The sequence below is a fragment of the Dama dama genome, chromosome 23, assembly GCF_033118175.1.
Source record: "Dama dama isolate Ldn47 chromosome 23, ASM3311817v1, whole genome shotgun sequence".
Taxonomy (NCBI): Eukaryota; Metazoa; Chordata; class Mammalia; order Artiodactyla; family Cervidae; genus Dama; species Dama dama.
The window spans coordinates 12,319,429-12,333,656 of record NC_083703.1 but is presented as its reverse complement, the minus strand read 5'-3'; the positions used below and the strand labels follow the sequence as shown (position 1 = coordinate 12,333,656).

The following is a 14,228-nucleotide window of genomic DNA, read 5'->3' as shown; positions in this document are numbered from 1 at the left end:
TCCAGACCCTGGGTTCAAACTCGGGTCAGGTGCATTGCAGGTGGATTCTTTACCATTTGTGCCACCAGGGACGCCCTTTACAGACTCAGACGAGCCCTAATACCCGCTGTTTAAGCAGCACCCAACGAGCCAGACTTGTCATTAATATTTAGTGGTGTTGATTGATAGCTTTTTTGTATGTTCCACTTTTTACCACTATATATAGACCCAAAGATTTAGATACTGCTGTTATGGCTACCATCAATATTTTGATGTGTTACAATTGTTAGTAGTGGCATAAAACTTACTATAAGTAACTTTAATCACATATTCAAAAGTCCTTCCTCATGGAGAAATAAGGTTTGCCTGAGTTTTCACCTTTTAAATGAATGAACTTTTATATATGACATTTTTATTTTTATTTAGAAGATAATATCTTTACAATATTGTGATGGTTTCTGCCATACATTGACTTGAATTGGCCATAGGAATGCATATTTCCCCTCCCTCTTGACCCTCCCTCCCACCTCCCTTCCCGTTCCACCCCTCTAGGTTGTCACAAAGCACCAGCTTTGGGTTCCCTGCATCATACAGCAAATTCCAAAAAGACACATGTACCTCAGTGTTCATTGCAGCACTATTTACAATAGCTAGGACATGGAAGTAACCTAGATGACCGTCAACAGCGGAGTGGATAAAGAGCTGTGTGTTATTCAGCTCTAAAAAGGAATGCGTTTGAGTCCGTTTTAACTGACTTCTGATTTACTTTTGGAGACAGTGTTAAAATTGGAGAAAGTTCTTCGTTCCTCATGGCAGTGGCTTCTCCTGTCGCAGAGCCCCGGCTCGAGAGTGCAGGCTCAGCAGTTGTGGTGCTTGGGCTTAGTTGCTCCGCAGCCTGAGGGATCTGCCAGGACCAGGGATCGAGCCCCACGTCCCTTCCATTGGCAGCGGATTCTTAACCACTGGAACACCAGGGAGGTACACGTGTTCATTTTAAAACAGGGCCTGGGAATCCCCTGGTGGGCCAGTCATTAGGGATCTGGGCTTTCACTGCCAGGGGCCCGGGTTCAACCCTGGTTTGGAAATTAAGATTCCACAGTCTGCAAAAAAAAAAAAAAAAAGCAGTGCCTATAATTGTGTTGGTCGTCTTACCGTTGAAGGAAGAGTATTCTGCCCTCCCCCCCGACCCCGCCACACACAGAACTCAATAAAACTGGTCTCATGTTGAATGAGAAAATAAATCTAACCTGTAAAGATTCCTGAGTTGGTGCCTGGGCAGAAACAAATGAAGAACAACCTGAAACCCCTCCCTGGTGGCCCCGGGGAGCTTCGAGGGGAATCTGCCTCCTGTTACTTCCCCCAGAGCCCGTGTGGCCGGTGCTGCCAGCAGAGCTCCTCCTGGGGCGAGGAGGGCTCTGCCTCACACACCCGCCCCACGCAGCTCGGTCACTTTCCCCTCTATTGACTTTTCTTTATGGACTTCAGATTCGGGTGTGGGAACTCCCCTCGTGGTCCAGTGATTAAGACTCCATGCTTCCACTGCAGGGGGAGCTTGTTCCATCCCTGGCTGGTGAACTAAGATGCCACATGCCATTTGTGGTGTGGCCAGGAAAAAAAGCTGGGTGTGATTTTGATCGCTCATGTCCTAGCCCCTCTTGATATCACCTGGAATGGTATTCGAGGGCTAGGTGAGCAAAAGGCACATTTGTGAAAATCTACACTGGTTAAAACAGGATACACAGGTTACCTGGTTTCCTTGATTTATTTTTTCCCCTGGCCCTTCGTCCTTTTGTGAGCTGTGATGGGAGAGGACACAGAAACACAGTCAAATGGTATCAGATAAAACAGCAGCACACTCAGCCATCAGATTCCCTCCTTTTTTTTTTTTTTTTGGTAAATGCTACACAGTTTGTGGGATCTTAGTTCCCCAACCAGGGATTGAACCTGGGATCTTGGCTATGAAAGTGCAGAGTCCTCGCCACTGAACCAACAGAGAATTCCCAAATCGCCTACTGTTTGATGGCTCAAAAGAAAGCTGATAAGTATTCTCAAAGACACAAAAGACATGAGATTGGATGAAACAAAATTGCCATTTCATTCTGCTCCCATGTAGTCAAGTTTTTTTTTTTTTTTTTTAATATTATTTATTTAGCTGCACCAGTGTTCCCTACGACATGTGGGATCTTTAGTTGGGGCATTTGAACTCTTAGCTGTGGCATGTGAGATCTAGTTCCCTGACCAGCAGTGGAGCTGGGTCCCATGCATTGGGAGCTTGGAGTCTTAGCCACTGGACTACCAGGGAAGTCCCTCAACAAGTATCTTTGAGCACTTATTATGTGCTAGGCAACATCTAGAAGCTAGGCATGTAAAATGAAAGCATTACAATATCTCTGTGAAATGAAAGCTTTGCAAGAATATTCTTTCTAGTATTGATCCATGTGGCATAAGTCTGGATGCAGCCTCTTCAATATGAGATTAGTTAAGATCCATATAGTCAAAGCAGTGGCTTTTGCAGCAGTCATGTATGGATGTGAAAGTTGGATCGTAAAGAAGACTGAGTGCCAAAGAATTGATGCTTTTGAATTGTGGTGCTGAGGAAGATTTTTGAGTCAAAAGGAGATCAAACCAGTCAATCCTAAAGGCAATCAACCTGGAATATTCATTGGAAGGACTGGTGCTGAAGCTGAAGGTCCAGTACTCTGGTCACTGATGAGAAGAGCCAACTCATTGGAAAAGACTCTGATGCTGGGAAAGATTCAGGGTAGGGAGGGGAAGGGGACAACAGAGAATGAGATGGTTGGATGGCATCACCAACATGCCATGAACTTGGGCAAACTCTGGGAGATGGTGAGGGACAGGGGAAGCCTGGTGTGTTGCAGTCCATGGGGTTGCCAAAAGTTGGACATGACTTGTGACTGAACAAGAATAAATTAATAGATCCACCTGATGAAATTGACGCACCATCATAAAAAAGAAGAAGTTTCAGACATTGTCATACTAGCAGTTTAGCAAATTCACACCCACCTTCCAGTGAGGGCTACTAGAATGGTCAGTCCATACAGCACGAGGAAGAGTAGGCCCCTCTCGCTACAAATAGAGAAAGCCTGCATGCAGCAACGAAGACCCAGCAGAGCCAAAAATAAATAAATAAATAAAAAATTTTTTTTAAGAAAGGTGAAAGAATGTCTCCTTGAGAAGGTGAATTCTGCTCAGTTTTGAAAGGCTATAGAGACCAACACATCCAATAGACATTTGTTGAGTATTTACAATGTGTCAGCCTTGAGACCACATGCTAGTTGGGGAGCCAGAAGATAAACACACATATAAGTAGTCCACCTTCAAGTCTGATAGTGTATAACCCAGACAGAGACGTTCCACAGCCAACAGCTGCATTTAGTGCTCAGAGGCAGCAATAGAAATGTGCTCATTCAAGTTCTGTGCCAGGTTTGGGACCTACAGCGCCAGGCCTGCTTCTCTAGCACATACCGATGACATTTTGACCTACAAGTATCTCCTGCATTGATTTCTTTCTGTGTGATGTCAGGTGAAGCACAGGCAGAGAAGAGAGTTGGGAAGTGTGCAGCTCAGTGAACATCCATTGCAAGCACACCTGGGCCCCCAGCATCCTGCATCCCTCCTCAGGTGCCCCTGGGGTCCCTCTGGCTCCAACAGTTGCCTCTGTCTTGATGAGAGCAGCAGAGATTTGTTTGCCTGTTTCTGAACTTCATACAGGTGGACGTATATACAGCACATGCTCAGTGCATACTCTGGTTCTTTTACTCAGTATCATGTCTGCAGTCTGTATTCAGAGAGTGCAGGTCAGTGTCCATTTATTGTCTCTGTCAGTGTTTTTTGTTTCCCCTGTTGTCGTCTTTCATTCTCTGACTGAGTCACAGTTTATTTACCCATTTTCTTTTAAGTACATCTGGATCATTTCCAATATTCTTTTAATAAATTATGTTTTTGCTGAAGAAAGAATCAAAGTGAAAATCACACTAAAAGAGCTTAGCACCAGCATACTTAAGCAAAACGTAAGTCTCAAAGATCTATTTCAGATAGATGGGGAACTATCCCAGGCAGAAGGTCGGAAATGAAGGAAGAAAGGAAAAACAAAGTGGCAAATATTTGAATAATTCTAAATGAACATTGGCTATATAAAAACAAAAATATCTTGTAAGGTGTTAAAATAAATGATAACCAAGGCACAAGTTATCAGACAGTCTTTGTGTTGTCCCTGAAGAGGGTGAAACTGGTTGATATGAAACTTTTAAGCTCCATAAGAAAGCTAGTCTCGAGGGTAAAAAGCATTACTGAACTGAAGAGGGTCAGCATTGTATAGTGACAAAAGATTCAATTTACCAAGAGGATATAAATGTATATTCTGTGACCCAGCAATCCCATTCTTAGGTGCGTATACTCCAGAGAATCTCTTAGGACATATGTGTGAGTGTTCAAAGCTTTTTTTTTTCCCCCAGTGTAGGGGCAGGGGATTTAATCAGGAAAGGAACCTTGGTGGAGGACTAGCCTAGGTGCTGGCATGTTCTCTTTCTTGGTGGCTAGTGAAGACATTGATATTTCTTTATGTGCTAATGTTTGTGATCATCAGACACCTCTTTTCTGCACTGTTTTCTAACTATGTTATTTAATTTCCTTTTATGGAGTTGTTTTCTTTTTCTTTTCTTTTTTTTTTTGGTGTTTGTGTTTTTTTGGTGAAGGGCTTAATTGCCTCTCTATATCTTCAGGTTTTTCAAACCTTAAGTAAACATTTGAAAAAATGTCCTCAGTGCTGAAGGCAACATAAGATCTGAGAAAACACCAAAGGCCAGTGTGTTATGTATGTGGCCTGTCGAAAGCAGTGTTGACCGGTTTTCTCAAATTCACAGGTCAACTTCGAGGAATTTACGGATGGTTTCATGGCTGTGTTGTCATCACAGGCTGGTCTTGCCTCCTCAGATAAAGACAGTGGGTCTATGCAGTCAGGGAAGAGGCCTTTGTGGTCTTCTTTTCGTCTCTTTCTGTGATTCTGTGACTTCTGGAATATGATGTTGTACCTGAACAATGCAGCAGGTCTATTATCCCCCACTGCATGGACTGGGACCATGGACTGCAGCACCTGGGTTTTTTTCTTCTTTGGGCTCCTTATTTGTTAAATGGTTCTGTAAGCGAACAACTCACAAAATCCTCTGAATACCCTGGCGCTTCTGGTCACCAGATCTGTGTAGTTTCCCCCTCACCAGGCCATTTTGCAACACCAGCTGGGTGTCCTGCAGTTCAACTCCATTCTGACACCATCCCCCTGGACACAGCTGCAGACCCCACAGACTAAGACAGCAATGCCTTCAGACAACAATCTCAAGTCCAGCTTGTCACCTGTGCTTCTGACCCTCTGGCTAAAGATCAGAGGTGCCCACGGCCTCCTCAGGTTCAGTTAATTTGCTAGAGGAGTTCAGGGCAACCCATTAGTGGATCAGCGGTTTATTGCAAAGGATGTAACTCAGGGTGAGAGGTGCATGGGCTGTGGGAAGAGGCTCAGAGGCCCCACACCCTCTCCAGGGCTCACTCTTCCCCAGTCTCCCCGTGTTCACCAACCCAGAAGGTCTCTGAATGCTGTCCTTTCGGGGTTTATGGAGGCTTCGTTACACAGTCATGACTGATCCAGTGATGCGGCACCAGTGATTGAATTCAACCTCCAGCCTCTGACCTCCCTAGAGGTCAGGTAGGGCTGAAAGTACCAACCTCTAATCACATCGTTGGTTTCCCTGGCAACCAGCCCATCTCAAGGTGTGGTTACCAAAGTCAGCTTATAAACCAAGCATAAACTTGGGTGTGGTTGCTCTCATCACTTAGGAAATTCGAGGGTTTTACAAGCTGTGCAAGGGATGGGAGGAAGACCAAATTCATATTTATTATAAGTCACAATCTCACAAATGTCAAGTAATATCTAGTGCTGTCCTTACAGTGTCAGGTGTAGACAAGATAAAGTGGATGTGGAGAGCTGGAAGAATTTGATCATCCAAAGCGCAGTGCAGGTGTAAGGTGCTGGCCAGGCTGGGAGGCTGGTGGAGCAAGGAGAGTGCCACCAGCTGAGGCAGCCCTGCGCCTGTCTTCTGTCTCAGACAATAGTGCTCTGGGCTCCTCGGACTTGTTAGAATCCTGGTTTCCAGTGGGGTCAGTGGAACAAAGGTAATATTTCAAAACAAGTGAGGAGGGGCTTTGATACTGGTCAGGAGCAGAGGGAGAATTCTCAAGGGAGGCCCGCTTGGAGGTGTGGCCTGTGGGTCCAGTGGGAAGGTGCTGGTGGACGTGCTCCTTAGAAGATGGGCCAACTCCTTGGCTGGCAGCGCCTGCTGTTCTCTGGCCGGATAACCGGTGGAGGCTGCATCTGAGCAGTGCTGGGAGGGAGAGTGCAGTGTCCAGCGGGTCCCTCCCTCCCCCACGGGGCAGGGGTTCAAGGTGTCTGACCCGCACAAGCCCCTGGTCTGCTCCCAGACCCCGGGAGGGGCGTTGGTCGGGAGCAGGTGCATGACTGGGGCAGGAGGTGCCATTGGGACGTTTGGGGCTTATGTACCTTTCCTGTAGATTCCAGTGAGCCCTCCAGGCACCCCACCCCTGAAATCCTCTGGCTGATCGTTCCCATTACTCAGGTGAGGTTTTCTCGTCTGGAGCTAGGCCCTTGAGGAAGCACTTGTGGCCTCCCCTGGGGCTGAGATCGGTTGGTGTCCCACCGCCCCCTGCTGGAGCCACTTGGGAGCCCTGACCTGGGGGAGACAAGCCTGACGGGGGAGGAGTCTGATATGGGGGCGGGGTCTGCTAGGGGCGGAGTCTGATATGGGGGCGGGGTCTGATAGGGGCGGAGTCTGATAAGGGGGTGGACTCTGACCAGGGGGACGAGCCTGACAGGGGAGGAGTCTGATATGGGGGTGGGGTCTGATAGGGGCGGAGTCTGATAAGGGGGTGGACTCTGACCAGGGGGACGAGCCTGACAGGGGAGGAGTCTGATAAGGTGGTGGAGCCTGATGGGAAAGGAGTCTGACCGGGGGAGGAGTCTGACCAGGGGGAGGAGTCAGCTTGTCAGCGGCCGCCCTGGGACCTGAAGGGTCCGGTCATTGGTTGCTTTGTCTCAGGTTTCTCTTCCCTGAGGTGGGAAGAAGGCCACTTGCCTTTCCCGACTTGGGGTGTGATCGTGTGACCCTGGGCGTGAAGGTGCCTGAGAAAGGCCACGCCTATGTCATCACTCCCTTTTCTGTGCTGGAACTCCTGTGTGTGGTAACTCGTGTCCTCTTCGTGACTGGTACTTTTCCCTACCAACCCCCATTTTGTTCTGTGTTGCTTTTCTCTTTCAATTTTCAGAACTTTCCTCAATTACCCAGTCAGTCAGTGGGTTAGTCATAGGCTTCCCTGAGGTGGCTCGGCCAGGGCTGGTGCACACGGGCAGCCCCTGTTGTGAGAGTCCAGCGAGCCCTGCACCCACCCTCCGCGGCTGTGTGCTTCCCATGAGGGCCACCCTCCTGGTCTCCCCCATGGGCTTCATCCCTGCTTCCCCGGCCAGTCCACAGCATCCCTCTCTCCGGCTTTCTAATCTGCCTGCTGGTCCTTCCCACTGTCTCCTGCCATGATTGGGAACATGTGCTTTGATGCTCCACGAATGTGCGTGGCACCCTTGGGCCAAAAGCCTGGGGTTTTCAAGAACAGTCTGCTGCTCAGTAGTTCTGCTATTTCAGTGAAGGCCATCACAGAACACATAACGAAAATATTTTTGTTGTTTTGTTTTGTTTTTTGCTTGTTTAATCTTTTGGATATGCCACTCATCATAGTGAGATATTAGTTCCCTGACTGGGGATTGAACCTTTGCCCCCAGCATTGACAGGGCAGAGTCCCAACCACTGGACCACCAGTGGTTATATATATTTGCAAATTATATAACTTGATAAGGATTTAATATCTACGACATCTACTCACCAACAACAGAAATCAACAACAAAGGGACAAACAACTTCACTAAACATGAACAAAGGTGGGAATTCCCTGGTAGTCCAGTGGTCTTTCACTGCCAAGGGCCTGGGCCCAAGTTCAAGCATTGGTCAGGGAAATAAGATTCTGCGAGCCTTGGGGCACAGCCAAAAAGAGGGCAAAGGACTTGAATAGACAGTTCTCCATAACAGGATATGCTTGTAACCCCAGTCACTCAGCTGTCTGATTCCTTGTGACCCCTAGCCACCAAGCTCTTCTGTTCATGAAATTTTCAGACAATAATACTGAAGTGGGTTACCGTTTCCTTTTCCAGTGGATCTTTCCAACACTGGGATCGAAACTAAGTCACTTGCATCTCCTGCACTGGCAAGCAGATTCTCTACCTCTGCGGCACCTGGGGAGCCCCAAAGAAGATACACAAATAACCAATACAAACATTAAAAAGATAATCATGGGTAGAATGTGGGGAAATTGGAAAACTTACACATTGCTGGTGGGATATATTATGGTGTAGCCTCTGTGAAAAATAGTTTGATGCTTCTTCAAAAAGCTAACTAGTGGATTATCATACAACCCACTAATTGCACTCCTAGGTATATACTGCAAAGAACTGAAAATGGCCTTAAACAGAAATGAGGACACTACGCTTCACTGCAGCATTATTCACTATAGCCACAATGTAGAATAAGAAAGCCTTCCTCACCGAACAATGCAAAGAAATAGTGGAAAACAATAGAATGGGAAAGACTAGAGATCTCTACAAGAAAATTAGAGATACCAAGGGAACATTTCCTGCAAAGATGGGCTCAATAAAGGACACAAATGGTATGGGCCTAATAGAAGCAGAAGATATTCAGAAGAGGTGGCAAGAATACACAGAAGAACTGTACAAAAACCTTTATGACCCAGATAATCACGATGGTGTGATCACCAAGGTAGAGCCAGACATCCTGGAATGTGAAGTCAAGTGGGCCTTATGGAAACATCACTGTGAATAAAGCTAGTGGAGGTGATGGAATTGCAGTTAAGCTAGTTCAAATCCTGAAAGATGATCCTGTGAAAGTGCTGCAGTCAATATGCCAGCAAATTTGGAAAGCTCAGGAGTGGCCACAGGACTGGAAAAGGTCAGTTTTCATTCCAATCCCTACGAAAGGCAATGCCAAAGAATGCACAAATGACCACACAATTGCACTCATCTCACACGCTAGTAAAGTAATGCTCAAAATTCCCCAAGCCAGGCTTCAGCAATATGTGAACTGTGAACTTCCAGATGTTCAAGCTGGTTTTAGAAAAGGCAGAGGAACCAGAGATCAAATTGCCAACATCAGCTGGATCATCGAGAAAACCAGAGAGTTCCAGAAAAAAAATCTATTTTTGCTTTACTGACTATGCCAGAGCCTTTACTGTGTGGATCACAATAATCTATGGAACATTCTGAAACAGATGGGAATAGCAGACCACCTGAACTGCCTCTTGAGAAACCTGTATGCTGGTCAGGATGCAACAGTTAGAACTGGACAGGCTGGATCCAAATAGGAAAATGAGTATGTCAAGGCTGTATCGGAGAAGGCAATGGCAACCCATACCAGTACTCTTGCCTGGAGAATTCCAGGGATGGAGGAGGCTGGGGGTCTGCGTCTATGGGGTCACACAGAGTTGGACACGTCTGATGCGACTTAGCAACAGCAGCAGTGAGGCTGTATATTGTCATGCTGATTATTTAACTTCTATGCAGAGTACATCAGGAGAAGCTCTGAACTGGATAAAGCACAAACTGGAATCAAGATTGCTGGGAGAAATATCGGTAACCTCAGATATGCAGATCACACCCCCCTTATGGCAGAAAGTGAAGAAGAGCTAAAGAGCCTCTTGAGGAAAGTGAAAGAGGGGAGTGAAAAAGTTGGCTTAAAACTCAACATTCAGAAAACTAAGATCATGGCATCCGGTCCAACCACTTCATGGCAAATCGATGGGGAAACAGTGGAAACCGGGTCTGACTTTATTTTGGGGGACTCCAAAATCACTGCAGATGGGGATTGCAGCCATAGAATTAAAAGATGCTTACTCTTTGGAAGGAAAGTTATGACCAACCTAGCCAGCATATTAAGAAGCAGAGACATTACTTTGTCAACAAAGGTCCATCTCGTCAAGGCTATTGTTTTTCCAGTAGTCATGTATGGATGTTAGAGTTGGGCTGTAAAGAAAGCTGAGCACTGAAGAATTGATGGTTTTGAACTGTGGTGTTGGAGAAGACTCTATAGAGTTCCCTCGGACTGCAGGGAGATCCAACCAGTCCATCCAAAGGAGATCAGTCCTGGGTGTGCAATGGAAGGACTGATGGTAAAGCTGAAACTCCAATACTTTGGCTACCTAATGTGAAGAGCTGACTCATTGGAAAGGACCCTGATGCTGGGGAAGACTTAGGGCAGGAGGAGAAGGTGACGACAGAGGATAAGATGGTTGGATTGCATCACCGACTTAATGGACATGAGTTTGGATAAACTCCGGGAGTTGGTGATGGACAGGGAGGCCTGGTGTGCTGTGATTCATGGGGTCGCAAAGAGTCAGAAACGACTGAGCGACTGAACTGAACTGAAAACGTAGAAATATTTCAAGTGCTCATCAACAGAGAGGTAGAGACCAAACATCTGAGATCAAGGTATTGCAGGGCTGGAGTCCATCCAGAGATTCCAGCATCAAGTTCTGTCTTTTCAAGCTTCTGGGGTTCCAGGCATCCCCAGGCTTACAGCTGCATCCCTGCTATCTCTGCCTTCATCTTCATGTGGCTTCTCCTCTGTGTTGTGTCTCTCCTCTTTTGTCTCTTGTAAGGATGCTGTTAGCTGGATTGAGGGCCACTGTTACCCAAGATCTTCTCACCTCGAGATCCTCCACATCTATGGAGACACTTTCCCCAGATGTAGTCCTGGTCACATGTTCTGGGGGGACACATCTTTTGGGGCCACCATTCAATCCATTTTCTATATATAAAGTAGCCCTCATTTTAGGAGATTACTAAGGTCACATATAGACTGGCACAAACAGCCTTGTCAGTGGGTTGTCAGAAGAATGAGGACGCTGGAATCACTTGGAATGGATCTAGGCCTGGCTTCATCAGGTGAGGGGGAAATCACAGGGAGGAGAGCATCATGGGTCTTGTTTTTGTTTCCAAAATACCGCATTGGGTTGGCATGTGAGATGCACCATGGGGGCATGTTGCGTTTTCCGCGCCTGATGGGGGTATTAGGCTTGGGCCAGGGCTGCGGGTGTCAAGGGGAATTAGTGTGGAGACTTGTCATAGGTTCTGGAGGAGGGGCTGACAGTCACTCAGGCACATGGAAGTGGGAGCCTGAGAGGCACAGTGTTTCCATGCCCAACTTGGGTCCACCCGCCCAAGTGCAGTAAAGCCAGTCTTCTGACACCAGGCTGTGGTGAAGGTAAGTGAAATGTTCATTGTAAAAGCAGCAATATGTAGTGGACAGATGGTTTGTGATTTAAAACCCCAAACTCCTTCAAGGGTTTCAGCAAAGCAATTGCAAAGGACAAGTGAGGGAGGGGGGTCACAGGTGTCAAGTTAAAAACATGGACAATGTGAGAGTTGCAAGTTAAGTTATATTTGGGCAAAATGAAGACTGTGGCCCAGAAGATAGCAAAACTGCTCCATAGAGGCAGGGGGGACAGTATAGATTTGATTTTGGTAAAGGAGGAATACATGCAATCGAGTGTATATATATATTTATATTTATATATATATAAATTTATATATATATATATATTTATAAATATATATATATATATATATTTATAGAAAGTTTCTGCCAGTCTCATGAAGTTTCTGCTAGCCATGAGAAACTGTCATCACCATGAAGGATTTTAGTGCTTTTCTGTATGATGAGATACAAGAAGTGAGCTTATAAAATCACCTCCTGAGAATATCTACCTGAAGACCTGTCCTGCCAGTTCCCTGCTTCCCCAGAGCACAGAGTGCCTTATTTCTGCTCTCCACCCTGAGCTCCTTTCAGGGGATGCTGAAGGTCAACAGCTACAGCAGCACATGATTGAATCCTGGTAGAGGTAGATGGAAAGTGCCCATGGCAAGTGTCTGTCTGTAGCTGACACAGGGCACATGATCAGCTGGTACACAGTTCTCGGTTGATGGTAAGGTAGCACACAGTTAACATAAATTTTTAGGCCCCAGTAGCTCCGGGGCAATGTGTTCATGATCACCAGGTAGTTAACTTCTTCCCTTTGGTGCCGGTTTTAGCATCTGTAAAACAACTCAGGAAGTATGCATCGGAGACCCTTAATCTAGATATTTCAGAGAAGGGCTACAGCAGAGGATATAGGGGAAGGAGTCTGTCCTGGGAAAACCCCATAGAGTCCTTTTTGGTTACACCAGGTATCTGAGCTCAGCAACCCTGAAAGATGGGGCTGCCTCCTGGGTGTGGGGGGCATCAGGATCACAGTCCTCTGAGGGGCCGGTTAGCCCCCGAAGTGAGATGGGGATGCACTAGCTGGACAAATGTGGCTGGCCTGGGAGAGGGACCTGGGCTAGAAATGTCACTGGAGTTATCACAGGGAGGAAGAGGAAGAGCCAGGTGGGGGAAAGCGGATCGTAACAGACTCCACGCAGTTGACTGTGGTCCTGATGGAAGCAGTTCAGTTCAGTTCAGTTGCTCAGTCGTGTCTGACATTTTGTGACCCCATGGACTGCAGCATGCCAGGCCTCCCTGTCCACCACCAACTCCCGGAGCTTACTCAAACTCATGTCCATTGAGTCAGTGATGATATCCAACCATCTCATCGTCTGTCATCCCCTTCTCCTCCTGCCTTCAATCTTTCCCAGCATCAGGGTCTTTTTGCAAGAGTCAGTTCCTCCCATCAGGTGGCCAAAGTATTGGAGTTTCAGCTTCAACATCAGTCCTTCCAGTGAATATTCAGGACTCATTTCCTTTAGGATGGACTGGTTGGATCTCCTTGTAGCCCAAGGGACTCTCAAGAGTCTTCTCCAACACCACAGTTTAAAAGCATCAATTCTTCAGTGCTCAGCTCTCTTTATAGTCCAACTCCCAATCCATACATGACCACTGGAAAAACCATAGCTTTGACTGGTCAGACATTTGTCAGCAAACTAATGTCTCTGCTTTTTAATATGCTTTCTAGGTTAGTCATAACTTCCCTTCCAAGGAGCAAGCATCTTTTAATTTCATGGCTGAAGTCAACATCTGCAGTAATTTTGGAGTCCAAAATATAAATTCTGTCACTGTTTCTACTGTTTCCCCATCTATTTGCCATGAAGGGATGGGATGGGATGCCATGATCTTAGTTTTCTGAATGTTGAGTTTTAAGCCAGCTTTTTCACTCACCTCTTTCACTTTCCTCAAGAGGCTCTTTAGTTCTTCTTCGCTATCTGCTATAAGGGTGGAGTCATCTGCATATCTGAGGTTATTGATATTCCTCCCAGCAATCTTGATTCCAGCATGTGCTTCATCCAGCCCAGTGTTTCTCTTGATGTACTCTGCATATAAGTTCAATAAGCAGTGTGACAAGATAAAGGCTTGAGGTACTCTTTTTCCTATTTGGAACCAGTCTGTTGTTCCATGTCCAGTTCTATCTGTTACTTCCTGACCTGCATACAGGTTTCTCAAGAGGAAGGTCAGGTGGTCTGGTATTCCCAACACTTTAAATATTTTCCAGAGTTCTTTGTGGTCCACACAGTCAAAGGCTTTGGCATAGTCAATAAAGCACAAGTAGATGTTTTTCTGGATAATGGAAGCAACTCTGAGCCAAAAGGAGAGGCTGTCAGGGGCTCAGCTTCATTCTCTCGCTCCTTTGCTTATCTGTAACTTCCCACTCCTATAGTGAGGAGCCTGGCTTGCGCTATCTGCTGTTTATCAATTTATTTCTCGTCTTCAGATTGTATGTAAGGTGGTTTCAGCATTGTTAGCTGCTACACCCTGGAAAGAACTCCATAAAATAAAGCCCACTGTTTCTGGAAGCCTATTGAAAATAGGACACTGAAAGGTGAACTCCCCAGATTGGTAGGTGCCCAATATGCTTCTGGAGATCAGTGGCGAAATAACTCCAGAATAGAATGAATTCAGAGACGCAGCCAAAACAAAAACAGCACCTAGCTGTGGATGTGACTGGTGATAGAAGCAAGGTCTGATGCTGTAAAGAGTAATACTTCATGGGAACCTGGAATGTTAGGTCCATGAATCAAGGCAAGTTGGAAGTGGTCAAACAGGAGATGGCAAGAGTGAACGTCGACATTTTAGGAG

General features: G+C 46.3%; 1 protein-coding gene across 1 annotated transcript in view; it reads right to left on the bottom strand.

Moving 5' to 3' along the window:
* Positions 1–561: 561 nt before the first annotated feature.
* Positions 562–14,228, bottom strand: part of LOC133044573 (ankyrin repeat domain-containing protein 26-like) — a 112,576-nt gene continuing 98,909 nt past the window's right edge. The window contains exon 31 of the mRNA XM_061125987.1: positions 562–1,079. The gene's annotated coding sequence lies outside the window, so the exon portion shown is untranslated. The remainder of the gene's footprint in view (positions 1,080–14,228) is intronic.